Here is a 19,475-nt window from a genome sequence, read left to right on the forward strand (position 1 = left end):
ATAAGATAACATTAACACTAACAAGTGGGAAAAACACTGCGTATCCCCTTAAAATGCAATGTTCTGCTGGTTTCGTGTGAACGATACTCTGGCACGTGCCAGATCACCAAGACAACAGCAGCAACCTCACCAGCAAGACAAGGCATCCCACTAAAAACTGATAACAATCTCAGTGGGTGGTAACCCCCCGCCCCCAAACAAGTCCTATGTCCATTGCTCATTGGAGCAGAGCTGCTTTAGGAGATCCCACAGTACAAAATATTGGGTACCCAGTTTAAATATTGTGACAAAAGGCATGTACGATTAAAAGCATTATTAATTATCCCTTAATAATGAAAGTGTCCTCCTTAGGGGGAACATTTTTAACATTTTTAGAGAGTTTTCCAAAAGTTAAGATAAGACTGAACTTTTGTAGAAGACCTGATTTAACAAGATAGGTTTCCAGGTGGGCTTTCAGATTAACTGTTCTACAGAGATACCACACTAATATATAAATTCTTTGCGAAGATGTGAACATAATTTGTTGCCAGTATATTAAGTTTTTGTTTCTAATGTTTTGTTTTTTTTGTTTTTTTTCTTTCAAGCTATCTATGTATTACTGAAAGATTTGGAGATGGGAATATTTCAGATATTGTGTCAAACTAGCCTGCTTATTGTCACCATAGAGGAGGATTCATCAAAACTGTCACGTTAGCAAAACTGTGAGGGTGAAGCTACTTGGGCACTGTGGTCATGTGGTAAATGATATTTTAGCAGTGACTGTATGCTTAACACTTCCGTTTTGGATTTGACATTGTGATGGTACTACTGTAGGTCCTGGACATTTCCCCTGAGGCGATTTCATGGTAAGCCATTTGACAGATGTCGAGACAATTTTCCTATTGGCACTATGCCTGGCTATTGGCACTATGCAGGGAAATTCTACTGATTAGGAACTGATATTGTGCTGGACCATAAGTGCCTGTACAAATGTTCATAGCAATCCACTGCAGTCAGGACCAAAAGCGGACCTAAAGACTGTGTATGTGCGTAGCTACCAGGACGTCTCCCTGTTATTTAAATGCTGCTATGAAGACTTTGTTCACCACTGCTATCCTGATGTTTTGAAACCAAAACATACTAAAGATATACTCATCTCTACCCTTTTTCACTTTAACTGAGACCATCATTTACAAAAGTAGTATAATGTTGTACTAAAAAAGTCAGTGAAGCCATAAACTAATCAGCAAAGTGATTATTATTTAGGTTTTAGATAAAGGGAGCCAAGAAGTAATGTTTCCATGGACCTTTAACCAGACTTAAGTACTGTGATCTGCTACTATTTATACCATTATTGGTCAAACCTTTTGGGGTGTCCTCATGACCTTGTTCCCTTTGCCAGTTTGCCGAATACCAGCTTGTCTGTTCTGCCACAATCCATCCAGCAGATGTAGCTTAGCAAGTGTAACCACTTTGTCCTAACTGTATTCGAACACTTGGAAAGCTTCAGGACGTCAGATTCGAGTTTGTTATGTGTTGCCAATACTTGAAGTTCAAAAGGCAGTGCAGCGAGCATCAGGGGAATGGCTCCAGGATTTGAAGATGCCTAGTTAGGGAAGACCATGTCTTTTTTCTGTACAGAAGAACACTAAAGTAACACAGCTGCCATGTAAACAGTTAGCTTTGTGTAGACGGATAGGTCTAGCATTTGTGTTGAGAGAATCGAGGATATATGCAGCTTTGCTTATTCATTATGTTATTTATCTGCTGAGATCGGTAAATTTATGTGCCTTCCTGAGCTCATCAGCTTATGGAGTTAACCCGGCTAACTAACAGACTCACATTGATGTCCACATTGCTAGCATTACTTAAACTTATGAGCCTTTAAAATGCTTCAGGTTTGTCCGTATGCTGGAAATAACTGAATTATCATTCATTCAAGGCGCACAATGTTGCCATGGTACATCCTTTTTGATTTAGCACAACAAGTAATATTCACTCTGATAGTTATCTTACACATGTGCATTTACTGACACTGGCATAAAAATAATAATACACTCCCTCCACAACCTCTGGGCAAGCTTGAAAAGGTGCATCTCATCTTACTTGCAAAGGGGATTGTGTTGCTAAGGAGACAAGGGGAAGGAAGCAGGATGGATGTTGATTTTGTGTGATTTATTCCAATATATTACTTTATTGTTGTGTGGGGTAAAAAAGCATTACGTGCCCCCTCGTTTTTGGCTCAAGATGAATTGTTCAGTGAGAGAGAGAAAAAAAGAAAACACTCTGAAAACTAAGATCATGGAAGAAACAGAAATTCAATCAATATTGCTCCACTCTGAAACTGCTGCTGCCCTAACGTACCCCCGGTGACAAATGGTCTTCTTTATATTTTCACTTTGAGACCTAGAAATGATGAAGACCCTCAAAGTAGATCTCGTGAAAATGGGCAAATCAAATAAATCAATACAGGCTGTGATTAGTGGTTCACACTGAGCTGTAGGTCAGAGTCATTTGTTGGGAAACCTTCAGCCCTGTGAACCTTTTTTATAGTAAAATGTTTAAAAAAAAAAGAAGATTATAAACCACTTTCATTCAACTGCAACTATTGATGAGAGAACCAGATAGGGCAGCGGGGACATCTGCTGTCCATGATGGATTAATACAACAAGAGTACAACCTGAAAACTCGGCTAATCAAACGGATAATAAAATGAGATTTTTTTTAATACATAACTAGAAATGCACTCCTCCTTGACTCAAGGTCTTTTCATCGAGCTTTAGGAAGGATGAATATCTGGGCAAGGCTAAATTCAACATTTAATGCATTTCTTTAGCTTTTTCATTTTATGAAATACCTTATTTTTTTAATTAAATGCGTCTTTGTCAAGCACACTTCAGCAACCTTGTGAGTGGTGAAAACAGCAGCATTCCCCTTTTTAGAGCAGTCATCAACATTCACATTTGATGTTTGAAGTTTTATGTCGAATACGTCAAAACTGCAGCACTCTGAACCTGTTTGTAACTAAAGTCTGAATAGCAAGCTCAACAAGTTGAAGACCTTAGAAGGTTTAAACAAAATGCCTAAGATTTCTATAAAGTTTGCAAAGCCGCCAATCTGTAATGTATTAACAAAGGAACTAATGTCTGTGAAGGTTCTCAGTCAGGAACTAATGAAAGGAACTAATGTATTTCTGAAAGGAGTTCAGATAAAATCTTCTGCTTCTGTCCTCCTTTTTGTTGCCTTTTATATTTTTTCATTGCCTTTCTAACTGTTTCGGTTTTTCAGCCACCAAGTTGAATTTAATTGTAGGGTCATTTTTAACTGGATATAGCTGAGCATTAACTGGCTGAATGAGATATTTATTTCAGGGTCAACTGAAAAGGACTAGGAGAGTGAATATTGCCCCAGCTTTTTAAAAACGATGTTCACCTTGCAGCCTATTTGCTGCATGTTTAAATAAGCCACAAAAAAAGAAGAAGAAGAAGAAAGAAAACACCATTCAAGGCAACTGGATTACACTTTTTATCTGAAAAAGGACACAACTTTATTATATACACATCTGTAGACAGGACCAGAGAGCTGCCAAACCCTTCATAGGGACTATCTGTCTTTTTAAATATTAAGTTGCAGCGCTGTTAGCAATATTGCACCTTAGTGCAGTTTAAATCCAGTTAAACTAATTTAATAACATTTCTGTATATAAGGGAAAGATAAATGCAATTACCAGCAATTGAAATTGGGTGATTTCCTAAAGAAGACGAATATACCCCGTTTGCAGGAAACTCATAAAGTCTTCATAGCACTTAGCACATCATTACCCTTTTTAAGACACAAAGAGCTCAGTAGAATATGTACATGCATCAACCTAATCTAAAGTGCTCTGGATTCTGAGACAATCTCCGCTGGCATTTGAAGCACACCGCCTGTTAACAAATGACCCTCATTTATGGCTGAGATGGAGGATGCCCAGGGGGGAGATTTTCTACATGATGGATACAAATCTGCTCAAGCCATCACATCTCATTGGCCTGTGACTTACAACATCTCTTAGCTCATTAGACAGCTACTGCTTTTGGCACTACTGAGTAATTGCAAACGTATCTAGTGTGTCAACTGCTGCAACTGCCTAGCAGTCTGTGACGAGAAATTATCTCTTTGTGCTAACAGTGTGTTTACATGGCTTGAACACCTCACTTGTTTGGTTTCAGTCCAGATCGACAAACCCCTCAGACAAAAAAACCAAAAAAAGCAGGAGAGATGAAAATGAAAATTTACAATAAAAAAAGACTGCTATATTTCTGCATTGTTAGCAGTGCTTTTATATACATTTCAACACATCCTAACTTTCCTTCTCCAAGTTTAGGCATGCAGATTAACCTCCTTTTTCTCAAAGGGCCAGCATACTCAAAGGGGATTTATACTGGGAGGATTAATGGAGGATTATTTGCAGTGAGATATACTTTAAAACTCACTTTACAAGCTGTATAAGGAAACGGGATCCTATACTACATATTGTGTTATATCTTCAGAAGCAGAAACAAGAACAAAATGTCTCAACTAAACGAGAGCGTCCCTCCAGTTCAAGTGCTGATTGTGACCCAAACCTGAGAAGGAAAATTGCACACTCTAGTGGAGAGTACACAGCATAACAGCGATGGCTGCTTCTCACAAAGAGATTTGAAGGAAAAACAGATTTCCATGTTAAAAATAGAAATGACATATATGTTTATGTACTGTGTGTGGATTTTTGTGGAAATTCTTTAGCTGAGTATCAGACCAGTGTTATCAAAAGGCAGCTTTTATCTGGTAATGAAAGTAATGATCACACAATCGTGATGATTTTGTAAATATGAGTGTGTATAATTTTTGGTTATGGTACATGCAAATAAACCTGCCTTCAGTAACATGTCCTTAGGCGCTCAGTGTTAATGGGCAAACACCATGGCCAAATTCTGCTTTCCTATAATTTCAGTCTAAGTAAACAGAAATCTATATTTGTACAATATTACTGACTCAAATCATGGGGACAGTATGATATAATTTATTCTTTATTAGGGGAAAGACAAGACTGCAAAAGTCAAGAGCCACCCTTCATTTCTTTATATTTTGCTTTCAAGGAGCCAGATCAATTTTCCAGGCTTTCTGAAGGACTTTCAAAGTTTGTCTTTGGGCGTTGGCTGCTTTTTCACTAATTTTCAGTCCAGTCCTCATACCTAATATTTTAAAAAAACAATGTTTTCTATTTTAATTTTTTTTATGCTCATTAAGTCACTTAACATTTACCTATGAATCACTCAAGCATAAAAGAACGCATGAACCTGCGTTGTGTCTACACATAACAGACAACGTCACCAAGAAGCAATTTTAAATGGTATCTTTAGGACCTATGCTACTAGCAGCCTGTCAGAAAAACACATTATTTTGCTCAGTTGGATCTATAAAAACAGTGTGACAGGCATAAAATAGTGTTTTTTGCTCCAACAAAGTGATTTCCAAGGAGCTATGTAGACAAAAACGTGGCATACCTCTGCATGGTGTAAAGTGTTTCCTTTGAGGAAACTGTGAAGGATAAGTGTTAGACCAAAGCATTAACGTATGTACAGAAAGGTGAACAGTGTCTCAAAGTTGTGTCATAAGAAAGAGGTAAAAATTCAGCAAAGACCTGACAAAGGACCTGAGTAATGCATCTGGCCCTTCAGCTGATCCATCAACGACGGTTAAGGTTAATCTGAATTGTTTTAAGTTAATTTGGCATCACATACCCACTTCAGCAGCTCAGTTATTCATGCATTTCATGATATTTTCTCATTTTTCATATTGTATGACACGTTGGAGTCAAGCAGCACCACCACAATTCAGCATGTGATATCTTTGAAAATAATGGATAAAAAATCTGTTTGACTGCATCATTGTCACATTTTAAAGAAATATAATTTACTTAGTTTTAAGAGTTTCAATCTTTTGTGTTCTCTTAAATGAGTCTTCAAGTGTATAAATAGGCTGGTCCCAGAGAGTCCTAATAGATACATCCAAAGACAAGATAGTAATCGCATTACTAGGAGTATGGTGAACCGCAACTGCAAAATATCATATCGCAGATCTAAATTTGGACAATCAGTGTTTTCCATAAAGGCTTGCCATCTGTGGAACACACTTCCAACTGAAATCTGACTGATTATAGTTGGAAGTGTTGGAAGTATATCCAATGACATTAGTTTCTTTACACTGAAGGTTAAAGGTTGGTTAAAGGGAAATCAGAGCTGCAGTCATTTTAATTAATCTTTTTGTTTGTTTGTTTGTTTTTAAATTGTCTGTTAATTGTAGCAGTACTCATGGTGTATTTTGGTTTCATGAAAATGTATGTTTTAACTCTGTGTATTGTGAATGTAAGCCCAACAAGGGACAATAGTTGGAAATTAGCAATGGCTATAAACTTATGTGCAGTACATCAGTTTCACGTTTTATACTTGGGCTATGTCATTGTATTGGTGCCTTTCTTGGATTAAAAGTACAATTTATTTATTTATGTGCTCACTTTTGATTTTTTCTTAATCTGGGTAACAGCAGGCTGGGTGTTGGACACTATCCCAGCATGCCTTGGACCAGATTTTCACCTGATATTTTGCTCTTTCAGTTTACTAGTGATAATAGTCTTTGTTTGCGCATAATGACATTTGAAAATCCATTCTGAGCTAAATATTATGACATTGCTAAAACAATGAGCAAATATGAGTCATCCATTCTTTTCTTTCCTATTGTATTAAGGATTATGCAGAGTTTGGATTTTATCCCAGGAAACCACAAGCCAAAGTTAATACAAACACTGTATGGCAGAATAATACAATCAATTCAAGAAAATTCAAGTAATGTAAGACGAGAAAATATTCAAGTCAAAACCAACAACAAAGATCCAAGAACTTCTTGCATTTGGTGACAGTAACTAATAACTAAAAATAATAAAGGAGAAACCAGTTTTTCTACAACAAACATTTTTCTTAATTTCATCTGCAAAGAATTTGATTCTTATACTTGATTAAGTGTGAGTAAATCTTTTAAGTCATCAACAGAAGCACATTTAAACACCCTGTTTTATTAAATTATTTGCTAAGTTGAGGCTTTTATAGAGCAAAACTGTTCCACCCATGCTCTCATGTACCTTCATTTAATCATACATAGATTAATCTATTCACATGATTTACATCTATCTAGCCTACATCTTCTCAAGTAAGACCTCATTTGGCTTTTATTTAGGCTCTAATCTGCATGATCCCTTCGCTTTTATTCTCACTCCCTCGCTCACCCACTCAGTTAAGTCTCTTTTTTTCCTGCTTCCTGCTCTCTCTCTCTCCATCTGTCAGGGTCAGCAGAGTGCAAAGAATCACATTAAGAAGTATTCAAATGTTGAACTAGTTGCAATTGGTATTCATACAAGCATTAAAGACTGCCAAATCTAATTCGGCTCTGACGCTATCAGCGCCACAGATATTCACCCAGTCAGTGGAGATAATGCAAACCCCACAGGGTGGAGGGGGTTAGAAAAATCCAATACAAAGACAATAATGTCTCCTGGATGTAATGGAGCCAAAACTGTCTGAACCATTGCCTACAGAATGATTTTGGGCAAAGCGGGTAGAAGGGGGTGAATTTCACTTCATTTCTTATTCTACCTACTGCAGCTGAGATTAACAAGGCTGTAAATTCTTTGACATGAGTTGGAAAGTGGCGCTCGTAAAGAATAGAGTGATTAATGTCCCAAGGATGATAAATGGCAGATTGTCAGGTTTGCTTTTTAGTAAAAGACCTTCACAAGTACACTTCAGAAGAGCTCTAGGACTTGTAGATTAAAACTGAAACTGAAAGTATGAAGGTGCGCTACGTCTGGAACGTAACTTTTCAGAAGACTAACTGTAAGTGCTCTTGTTAACACATCCATTGTCACTGCTAATAAAATACTGTCACAGATCTGTTATTGGAAAAAAATTACCCAGACAGCACTTGTCAAAACATTTTTACTGTACAAGCAGATGAACTGTTACAAGGACACAACAGCAAAACCCAGATTGGCCAGGTGCTGCTATTCAAATGCAATGGATTAACCAATCATCAGCAAGTGTGAGCACATCTATAAAACCAGAAGTTTTGGCAGTTTGCTGGTCTGAGGCATTCAGGTGTGTGTAAACACAATGCTACAATCTCCTCTGGAGTGGGCTTTCCAGCAAATTTAACCTAAGATTTAAATTTAACCTCGCTAAAGCTTAGGTTTGCATCTGAGCAAACCACAAAACTTCTGGAACAATGTCCTTTGGACAAACAAGACCAGAGTGGAGATGTTTGGTCATAATCAACAGTGTCACATTTGGAGAAAACCAAACACAGCATATCAGCACAAATACCTCAAACCAACGGAATACAGTAGAATAGATTAGAATAGAATAGAATAGCTTGTTATTGTCATTGTACATGTAGAACCAAATTGTTTAGTTTTTGTTTTGTGTCAGTATGGCGGTGGAGGGGTGTTGATTTGAGCTGACCATCAACTCCTTTGTATACTAAAGTATTCTAGAGTCAAATAGGAAGCCATCTGTCCAACTGCTTGTTTGGCCTAAACTGGGCCATGCAGTGAAAAGGGATCCAAAGCAAAGCAGCAAATCTACAGTGCCACAGTCAGAATTGATTTCTTTATTGAAATGCTGTATACAAACAAATGCCCGCCAGCCTTGATGAACTGAAGCAACTATGTAAAGAACAGATGACCAAAATTCCTCCAGAATAATACAAGACACTGATAAAGTCATAGAGAAAACAATTACTTCAGTTATTGCTGCTAAAGGTGATTCTACAAGCTACTGAAACATGGGGTGAATCACAGCATTTTTCACATGACTCCATATTCACAAACTTCAGCGGGTGTTAATAAATAAATGAAGAAATACGTCAAAAAATGGAATCACAGTGATAACATTGAATACAGTGAAAATAAAAATATATCCAATGACATAAAACAGTAATTTATGAGAGCATCTCAGTAGTTTAATGCCCTGATAGAACTGTAGAACACTGAAAGATGGGCAGTCTGCATTTAGATATCTTCTTTGATATCTTCTCTTTGCTTGTTTAAATGAGACTTAAACTGTGAGTACAATGAACTGTACTCACAGGTGCTGTGACTTGGTTTGTTTCTGTGTCTAGCTGTGACAACAACAGCAATTGTGACCTGAAGTTAAGACTGTCTGGCATGATTACCTTTTTTTTTTTTTTACCTATTAGTTCAAAATTTCATTTCTGAGGCAAAGAAAATGGTTTTCTTTGTTGTTTCTGTTTTATTTTCCCCAGTGGGCTACCAAAAACAAAATCTTAAGTCTGAAATATGCAAAGAAGGGCAGCAAAAATCTAATTTCTCAAAAATGCTCACTAACAAAAAATGATTATAAGTACAAGAAAAACTACACATACAAAGTAGTCATTACTGCAGCCCTTGTAAAAACTATAAGGTACGCTAAAAATGCAATTCATAACTATAATAATGAACTTGAAATAATCTTGGTAATTGAAATAACAAAGTAAGCATTTCAAATGATAACACATCTGTGAGCAGATATGCATTATTAATCTTTATGACTACAACTCCTTCAATACAGTGCAACAATAGTTTTGGCCTAAATATTAATAGCTGCTAATAAATACCAAAAAGGTGGTTTATTGTATAAATGATGTAGCCTACATACAGCATGGAGTAAAAGACACTACATTTATGGTTTAGGTTTGTCATTAACACAGACACATGCAACAAAAACATGCCTCGGTATTTGTATACTTACAATGACTATCCACACTGAAACATCATAACTATTATGCAGGTCTCGCTGGTGCCACCAACTCAGTTCTGACCTTTTGCTAATGGACATGGTCCCTATGGGGCTGTCCTGTGGCATTTGGCACAGGACACTGGCAGCAAATTGTGTGAGTTGGGGTGTCAGGCCTTTATGGATTCAATCTGATTGGATCTGGGAAGTTTTAAGGTCAACACCTTTCCCACTTTGGGCTCTGAAGCTTTTCCTTTGCAGAGTGTGTCATGCTGCTGGAGGAGACTGCTGCTCTTTGGGGACAGCCCTTGCCATGTGGGAGTTTACAAAGGCCTGTACTACAATGTGGAATTGTAGAAACTTCAGGTTTAACCCTGGGTTTGTAGTATTATAAATGTGGTTCATGGTAACTCAAGCTGAAGACCCAACCTGCTCCAGAGCAGATTATGTTCTCTATTAGAGATCAACAGGTACAAAATCAACACCCACTGACCAGTGACTCAAATGCCATCACCATTTCTTGAAGATCTCTTGGACCCCTGTACATAGATATTAGGTTTTAAGTTTTAAAAATGTTTCTTTGTCTTTCCCTGATGAATATTAGGAAATAATATTTATGCTTAGATTTAGATTTTATGATTCTACATTTAAAATTAGGGAATCTATTTGTATTTAATGACCCAATTTTTAAATTGCAAGTAGGTTAAGCCTCTGTTTTTATTCTGTTTTTATTTTTATTCTACACCTTTCTGAGACCTCTAAACACCACTGGAGGTGCGGCTGAAAGAATAAAAGCTATACTATCTTAAACACATCTAAACATTAATTTAATATAATAACTTAGTTACTTGGTTGACTTAGTTAGCATTCAAGCAGACTAAATTTATTACTATCTTTTACAGTCCTATTGACCAACGTGCTTAAAAATCACACATATTCACAGTGCTTTTAATGCTTATCTCCTCCTATGTGATTACTTTCTTGTTGTTGTTTTAAAAAAATATTTTAGTTTTACCTTTCTTACTCTTCTGGACCTATTCACTGCCTTCTTGTGACGACTGATTTCCAGCGGTAGGATACGAGAGGCCAGATTTTGGAAAGATATTCCTGGGTACAGTGAAGTTGCTTCACAGTACAGGATCCTGATCTGTAGCAGTGTTTCGGCATGTGGTACTAGTTAAAGTAACATCGGCATTAAATTGGTCCCCAAAGTCTCCCAGCAGATGATGACATTCTCACAAGATTCTCAGTGTTTTTCACTTTACCTGTCTCCTGTCAGTTCTTTTAATGTTGTGGCTTATCACTATATACGCTTCACCTGCGCAGATGTTTGACTCTGACTTGTCAGTGTCAGGCTGATCTGACAACGCCACAGGAGTGCAGTGAAATTTTGAAGACCCATTAAAAAAAATCCTCTGATTATAATGACATTTTATTAGAAAAACTTTAAAAAAAAACCCACACAAGCTAGCAGTGCGCGTTTGAATAAACCTGTAGACTGAGACACATAAGGCTAACTTTTCTCTCAAAGCTGTTCAGGAAAACAAAAAAAAATTGATTGAATTGATTGAAATAAAACCTTAAACATACAGAAAAGTTGACACTGTAGATCAATGCGTGAGACAAGATTGCATCTTTATAAATAAGGATGCTAGTCCCAAACGGTAATAACCGCCGAGTTCCACAGTGTGGTGCTCAGTGACCACAGACTGACAACATGCCTTTTTAGACAGATACTCCTGATTCCATGATCTTCATGTACTCGACATACGAGGAGATGAGGCTGACGCTGTCCTGACCCATCATTTCAAACCAAATTAACACTTGATGAATTTCCCCTTTTTCTTATAACAAGCGCTCATCTTGGCCAGCCCTCAAATTTCATTTGACAGGATGGCAACCACAACTCAAAGTAATGAAAGCAGCCCATCTTTCCCTGTTAGATGAGGTGCATAAATACAGACACAGCTCATTAATAATTCTGTCACACAGGTAGGCTACAGAGGAAACAGTGACATACTTTACAGCTCAAGTCCAAAACCCATCTGTGACAAGGCCCACTTAAATATGTTTGCATACTTGAATGGGAAAACAAAGACACTCAAGTCCTTGGTACTGATTTTACATGAAGTTTGCACATAAGAGCACTGCTTTTTAGTCATTCTTATGCTCTGATCATGCATTACATATGAATTCTCACCTGCTTATATGTACATTCACCGCATAATCATATCCTTTCAGTTATAAAAACTGTCCCTGCTTTCATGCAGTCATTATCCTTGTAACTTCACCACTTCTTGCATTTCCACCAAGGCTACAGGCTAATAAGGATGTGTAAACAAGCTACAAGGAGTAGTCAAGGTCAGGATTGCTCTTCAAACCAGCTGCTATCTATTGAAAACAGCCCTGCCCCCCATCGCGTGTATAAAGCGTTTGTCAATTTTTCCTTGGAGACACAGCGCAAACATCTCGGTGTTATGCTTCCGCCCCCTCAACAGATGGAAGAGACGTTTGGTCATCCTGTAAGCTCAGAGCAGTGTGCAACTATTAATGAGCATGTCTTTGGTTCCAGGAGCTGAACCCCTTATCCGAAATGAGTTTCAGTGAGCGAGGAAGCCGTTCAGCGTCTTAATCCAATCTACAGTGATTATGCAAAATATTCAGGACACTTTTAACAAAGAGGTCAGTTCAGGTAGAAGTCATTATCCCTACTGATTTCCTTAATTAAATCCATACCAGTCACAAAGGAGGAGGCACCGATAAAGGAAAAGAAGCTGAGTTGGAGAAAAGACGTTAAAACTTAAAGATAAGTAAGGCTGTGCACAAAAAAGAGGGGGAGGGGGGTTCAAAAATACCAGACGGAAGTACCAGATGTTTTGGTTAATCACTGTATATTGAATTAGACAAATGTTTGTGAATGAATCTTTTGTTGGGAACAAATCCGAGCTCTCTCAGCTGCACAATAATCCTTCGAGCTGTGCCCCTTAAAATAGCACAGGGTTCAGGTCTGAGAAGGCCAAGTGGCCGATTTTGTTATGCACCACTGCTCTGAACAATGGCTCCGAGTACCTTGGGTGGTTGCGGTCTGACTGTAAACTGTGGCTGGATGGTGTCAGAGGTTACTCCTGGCTGCAGCCGATGCGACGCTTTGAGTGCTGTGAACTTGACGTAGTTAACCGCCATCATGCTCGGTGTGACCTTTACTGGACAGTGGAGCCCAAGGCTGGATCCCGTCCTCCAGCTGTGAGCAAGAATTCCACGCTAACAACTGGATGCCATGAGTCACGGGCCTCAGCTTTGCAGTGTAATTAGGATGAAGGAATAAGGAAGGGCGAGAGAGCGAGGAGATGGAGGGAGAATGAATGCTAAGTCAAATAAGGAAATGTGAGAGAAGTAAACACATGAGAGAGCAAGATATTGCTCGGGGCGAGGTTCTGGGCTGTTTTTTTAATGTTATTTTGTTTATACTGTCCATCTTCATTCAGGGGGCGAAGTCCCCAGCAAGTCTGTCAGTGTGATTTTTAATTCATGCACTAAGCAGGGGGAGTCAGCGGGGTCATGCTGCAGAGTCCTGTGAGCACGGGACCACAGAAACCCTCCGGGGTCGCAGTAATTATCACTGCATGTATAATCACAAGTCGTGAACCATTACTCACACAATACGTCACCTTTTTGTCGCCTGGATTACTCTTTTGTCATTCCGCCCGAGGTGCACATTGACAATTACGCCATGAATTAAGAAACAGACATGACTGACTGGATCAATTATTATGAAGTGTTAAAGGGCAGATTTTCCATTCCTGGGGTCTGTGTCACATCTGTTATGGGAAGCTGTCTGTTTAGCTGATGCTCTGTGGAAAGGTTGCACTGCAGTGGTCTCTGTCAGCAAGACCTGCTGCAAGGACGCACTTGCCTTATTGAGGTATTATCTCTCAGCTTTCGCAAAAAGAGCATCTGTAAGAACACTAATCCCACACACAACACAGCTTTTATTGCACATGGCTAAAACTCCTGTAGCTATCTGGGTAAAGTCAAGACTCTTTACATTAGCACGTTTCTTCTAAACATGTCATCTAATCCTATAAAATTGCATTTTATTACGTTATGTTCTTACGTGAAATTCCAGCACTCAGTTTCAGCCAATGACTAGTTCATTCATGACCATCCTGTCTGCATCGGCATGCCCTAAATGTGAACCCAAATTCAACAGCACACGGGCATTTATGATTACGCATAGGAAACAATTACCCGACAGTGCTTTTTTTCTTCTTCGGTCCAAAGCTACTCCCCCTTGCTGTCTTCCCTCTCTTGTTCTCTGCAGATGGATGCAATATTAATGAAAGCATCCAGGATGCTTGTTAGGCTTGAAGTTAATGCTGTTCCTCACTCTTCTGTGGAGTAAGGAACAGAATTAACTCACAGAGGTTTATTTACTAACTGCTATCAGCTATTTTTTTTAAAGTACACATGCTTAAAAGAACCCCAGCCAGCGAAAGGATGATGTAGAGAGTCACAATCTAAGGTGGCTGGTTGGTCAGCTGGAAGATATTAAGATAGAAATGTACACTGACGTGCCTTCTACTGACTCATGTCAACATCGGGGGTATACTTCAGAGCCTCTCGTGACCAGTGGTCACTGGAGTGTTTCTCCAACGCTTGTGTTTTGTTGACACTTGCTCTCTTATTGTCAGTCTTCTTCTTAAGTGGTAGACTTTCTCTAACAACAAAGCTGAATTAATATGATGCATGATTGTTCATATGTCTTATTTTGTTTGTAATCACCATAAAAATGCTTAATATATAAAAGATTATATACAGAATACCAATATTCTGTTAACTTTAACCCTTAATAAACATGAAGCAGTAATTTTGAGTGAAATGCAATGTAAATATATAAAATCAAAGGTTTAGCTTTTCCAATAATTATTCATTAAGGAAAATATGCTTGATATAAACTGAATGTATACCAATCATTAAATTTCATTTCAGTTTCAATTCAATTTTATTTATACAGTGCCAAATCACAACAACAGTCACCTCTAGTTGCTTCATATTGTGAGGTAGACCCTACAATGATACATACAAAGAAAAACCCAACAATCATATGACTCCCTATGAGCAAGCACTTTGGTGACAGTGGGGAGGAAAAACTCCCTTTTAACAGGAAGAAACCTCCAGCAGAATCAGGCTCAGGGAGGGGCGGCCGTCTGCCGTGACCCTTTGAGGTGAGATTATTTGGCCATAATCCATCAACTTTAACATTGTACATTATACTTATCTAACAAAATTGGATGGAAAATTTACATGTAATTAAATTAGTCAGGATTTTGGACAGAATTCTTCATGCTTTTGCACAGTGCTTTTGGTCCATATTGAAGTAGGACCACACTACAACCAGTGTGGCCTTCTGTTACTGTAGCCTAAGCCAAAGCTTTTGCTTCAAGATTCGATGTGCTGTGCTTTCAGAGATGCTCTTCTGCATACTTTGGTTGTAATGAGTGGTTAATTGTGTTACTGCTCCCTTCCTATCAGCTCAAAACAGTCCAGCCTTTTTCCCTTTACCTCTGGCATCAACAAGGTATTTTCACCCAGAGAACTGCCGCTCACTGGAAATTTTCTCTTTTTTGGACCCTTCTCTGTAAACCCCAGAGGTGGTTGTGCTAGAAAACCCCAGTGGATCAGCAGTTTCTTTAATGTCATTTCTAATTTTTCTTTAATCTTCTTTTTTAAAAATATGATTTTTGTTATATTTGCCAGTTTTGCAATTAGCTAATAGCTGAGCACATACTGCATTTTTCATTGTGGGCATTCTACTTGTGCTGAGGTAGCAGTTCTCTTTGTTTTGCTCAAGAGCACTTTAACAAATGGGGTGTAGAATGAAAACCCAAACCCCAAACTTGTCAGCACACCACCACCCACCAGGATTGTAATTTTTAGAGAATATATCTATCTATCTATCTATCTATCTATCTATCTATCTATATATATATATATATGTATATATATATATATATATATATATATATATATATATATATATATATATATATGAGCTGGTTCGCTGATCTCTGGTGAAGAAAAATGAAACTTCAAAAGTAAAAATGAATGATTTTGCCCATATTAATGATTAAATTAATACGACCACAATAGTCAAAGCAGAAGTGTTAAAACTAGCCTGGTTTCTAACTTGTACATATGTCAATAAGTGCCTGGACCACACACACATTTTCCCAAACACAAATTCTCACTCACAGCTTGCTGAAGCCCACTGAGCCCCATTCTCTGACTCTGATTCACAGCTCAGTGTTTCTCTGCCTTCTGAACCCAGATTTCTAATCAGAGAATTAGCTGCAGTTTCCTCTGCCAAAATCCACACAGTAATCCATCTCACTTTGTCCACACTGTGGCTCATGCCCCACTAAAGCATTTGTCAGTCTGTATGAACGAGGGAAAGGGATGGAGAAGGGGGACAAACAAATAGATAGAAAGAGATCCTGGCAGCTGGGGGAAATGTGATTTCCTCGTTTCTTGGGTGGCTTTATTAGAAGCCTATTAGGTGCACGATTACAAACTTTAAATTTCTTATACTTTGACTGCATTCCAGCTTGGATAAACCCCGAGCCTGGCCAGGCTGTTGATTTCACATGAATGAATGTATGAATGTGAGCCCGTACGCTTTGTACCTGGTATTTTGTCAAGCGTTGGGTCAGGCTAACTGCGCATTCAATGTCCGGTCCAGTCTCTCAGTGCGTGATTAATGAGAGAGGAGACAGATGACGGCGGTGCATTCTAATCACATACAAGGACAAGGAAAAATACCAAAAAGAAAGGCAGAGAGGGGCTACAAGAGGAAAGAGATAGAAATGGATTTTACATTGATATTGCAATGTCTGTTAAATGGGTATATTCAAATTAAAACATTTTACTGAAAGAAGCACAAATGAATGGCTTCTATCTGCAAGCACATACATAACTCACATATTAACACATGCACATGAACTGAATATTCTTACAGCCTCAGAAGCAAACATAAGGAGATGAAGGATACAGGGAATGCCTTATGGGGTTTGATTTGGCAAGACTCAGTCCAGTGGATCAGGAGAAATTGGCCCATCTCGTTGCATACTGCAATACCCAAAGGGCCTCTCACTCATGACTGTTCATGCTTCTAAACCTGGCTCTCAAAATAAAGTTAGTGAACTGTGCAGTTATTGTAGACATAGCTGGAATTATCTATGCAAATTTCAAAGCAAGACTGAGCCTCCTGAATGCTAATAGTGAATGATGGAAAGAATTACAGCAGCCAGGTGGGTAACATACAGGAGGATTGGTTTGGATAGACATTAAAGGAAAAAGAAATCCCTCCTGGATTTTCACTTACAGTGGTAAGCCTGTAATATTCAGCGCAATGAAGGAGTCACATGCATTTTGTGTTGAAATGTTTTAAATTCATCAGTTTTATTTTTGTGTGTTAGTTAAATTTCCTTTTTTCCATTTTTGTTTTATAGTATGCCAGCTTTGAATCTCTCTGTTAGACAATGAGTGAAGAGAAAAGCTATTTCAATGCTGGAGGACAGACACCAAATACTGAATAGGCTGCCTACAGATGAGCAATAACCTAACAAATTCAATTTAGGTGAACTGCATGAGATTAGTGTAGACTGTATTAAATCAGTTTTAAAGCATGTGCTGTGTGATAAGTGAGTGCTAAAGTGTAAATAGAAAAAGCAACATTAACCATGCTAGCTCTTGCATGGATGGCCTTAAATGCTAACAGTGAAAATGCTAACATGCTAATGTTTACAATTGCTAATTGTTTTTGGGGGGTTAGCGTTTAAGCATGTTTATTTGTTTATTAACACAACACACAGTAGAGTTTGCTAATTAACATTAAACACAACATACAAATAAGGCTAAGAAAAAGTGAGCCAAATTCATGCTAGTTCACGGTTCTAGATTAATTTAATCGTGGCTGCACCAGTAACATCAATGCAAAAGAGCTCTAAAAGTAAATAAATAAAATGGATATGAAGTTAAATCCTTCTGCTGTCTGTTAGGGCTTTGCCATTTCAAAGCATCACATCACGCTAGAGCAAGTATGCAGGACAATGAGACAAACCCTGAGATATGTGAACAAGAGATGCATGTCAGTCTCCAATGACGATTTAGTACCTATAAAGGGATAAAGGGAGGTACTCACAGCAGAGTACTCTCCAAAATATACAAGGAAACTACTCCTGCTAAAGGTGGAAACAACAAACTTGTTTCACCACTTGAAGCAAAAATATATCATTGAGTGCAACAAGGCCATGAAGGGCTCGCAAAGAGGAGATACGAGCAGTTGCTGATGTGCAACCCCAAAATAAACAAATGACTCACCTGAGTATGGCTGGAGCAATCGCTAGTTGCATTCCATGTTACAGGAAATCACTAATGTGCTTAGATGGTAGAAATGCTTTAAGCGACTGGTTAAAAAACTCAGCCCTACAGTAGATACAACATCCCAGGTAAAAAAAAATATGTTTATCATCAAGTTTTATCATGTGGAGGCCTCCTTGGCTTTTAGCTTGAAGGGAGTTTAGCTATGTTTTACTTTTCACTTACAGTTTCCAGGGAAAACACTACCTAGGCTACTTATGTTCTTACATTTAATGCTGTGTCCCTGTAAATAATGCAGTCTCACTACAGTTGCATTATAATGCAAAATTCAATGGCAGTGTGTTTGAATTTAGCCTGGTATATTCTTAATTCAATTCAATCTCATGTTTCCATAGTTTTTATTCTGTGGAATGTAACACTACTAAAACTTTAGCCGCTGCACTCTGTCAAGCATAATGAAGGAGGACATTGTAAAATTGATTGTGAAAAACATAGTATTTGATGTAATGCCAATATTTTAAATGTTGCTGTTATGCTCTTCTGCCTCATGTTGGATTTTAATAGGTTTGTTTCTGCATGTGTCTCATAGCTACACTCACATAACAGATTCTAACTTAAAGGCAGTTTTGATGCTTTTTATCATTAATGTCAGGAGCTTTCAACTGGCCACCAGTGTCCTGTTCTGACCTCACAGCAGTCTCGCCCCTTGATTAAAATAATACATTGTAAAATGCCTTTAGAAGAAGTCCCCTGTAGGCGAACTCCTAATAATCAAAAATAAAATAACGTCACCTGTATTTGTCTATTAATCTCTAAGTATCAAAATTAACCCAGAAAAAAGCAACGTACAGCTCCAGTAAGTGTATCTGTTGCCACTGTAAGCACTACTCCCTGCATGTTCTCCTTCTACCTGTCCCTCCTCACTCTTCTCCCGGCTGTAGTTTACTCTCTGTGTCCGGTTCTGCTTGCTATGCATCATGTTGGCCCAAAATGACGATTGATTGCAGTGCCACTGCTTTTGTAATCCGCTTAGGATGGATTTTGCATCTAAATCACTTTATTATTTATGTGCCTAACTCTTGCCAATGCCATTTGGAGGCGGTATGATTGGTGATCCATCAAACATTATCCTTCACTTTGGTCATTAATATTGTAATGGGATGGACCTTCAACATGAAACTTCCAGGTGGAATGCGAATCTCTTCAGGGAGGGTCAAGCTACTTAAAACAGGAGTCAACAGAAGAAAGATTATCAGGTGTACTCGCTACCAGGCAGGCTCTCCAGAGATGTTGTTAGCCTGCCCTCTCTCC

The 19,475-nt window shown here is 38.3% G+C and overlaps 1 protein-coding gene across 2 annotated transcripts in view; it reads right to left on the reverse strand.

Moving 5' to 3' along the window:
- LOC134634238 (RNA-binding Raly-like protein) overlaps positions 1-19,475 on the reverse strand; it is a 117,715-nt gene that overhangs the window by 43,211 nt on the left and 55,029 nt on the right. The window lies entirely within an intron of this gene.

This window comes from Pelmatolapia mariae, linkage group LG9 (genome assembly GCF_036321145.2).
Source record: "Pelmatolapia mariae isolate MD_Pm_ZW linkage group LG9, Pm_UMD_F_2, whole genome shotgun sequence".
Taxonomy (NCBI): domain Eukaryota; kingdom Metazoa; phylum Chordata; class Actinopteri; order Cichliformes; family Cichlidae; genus Pelmatolapia; species Pelmatolapia mariae.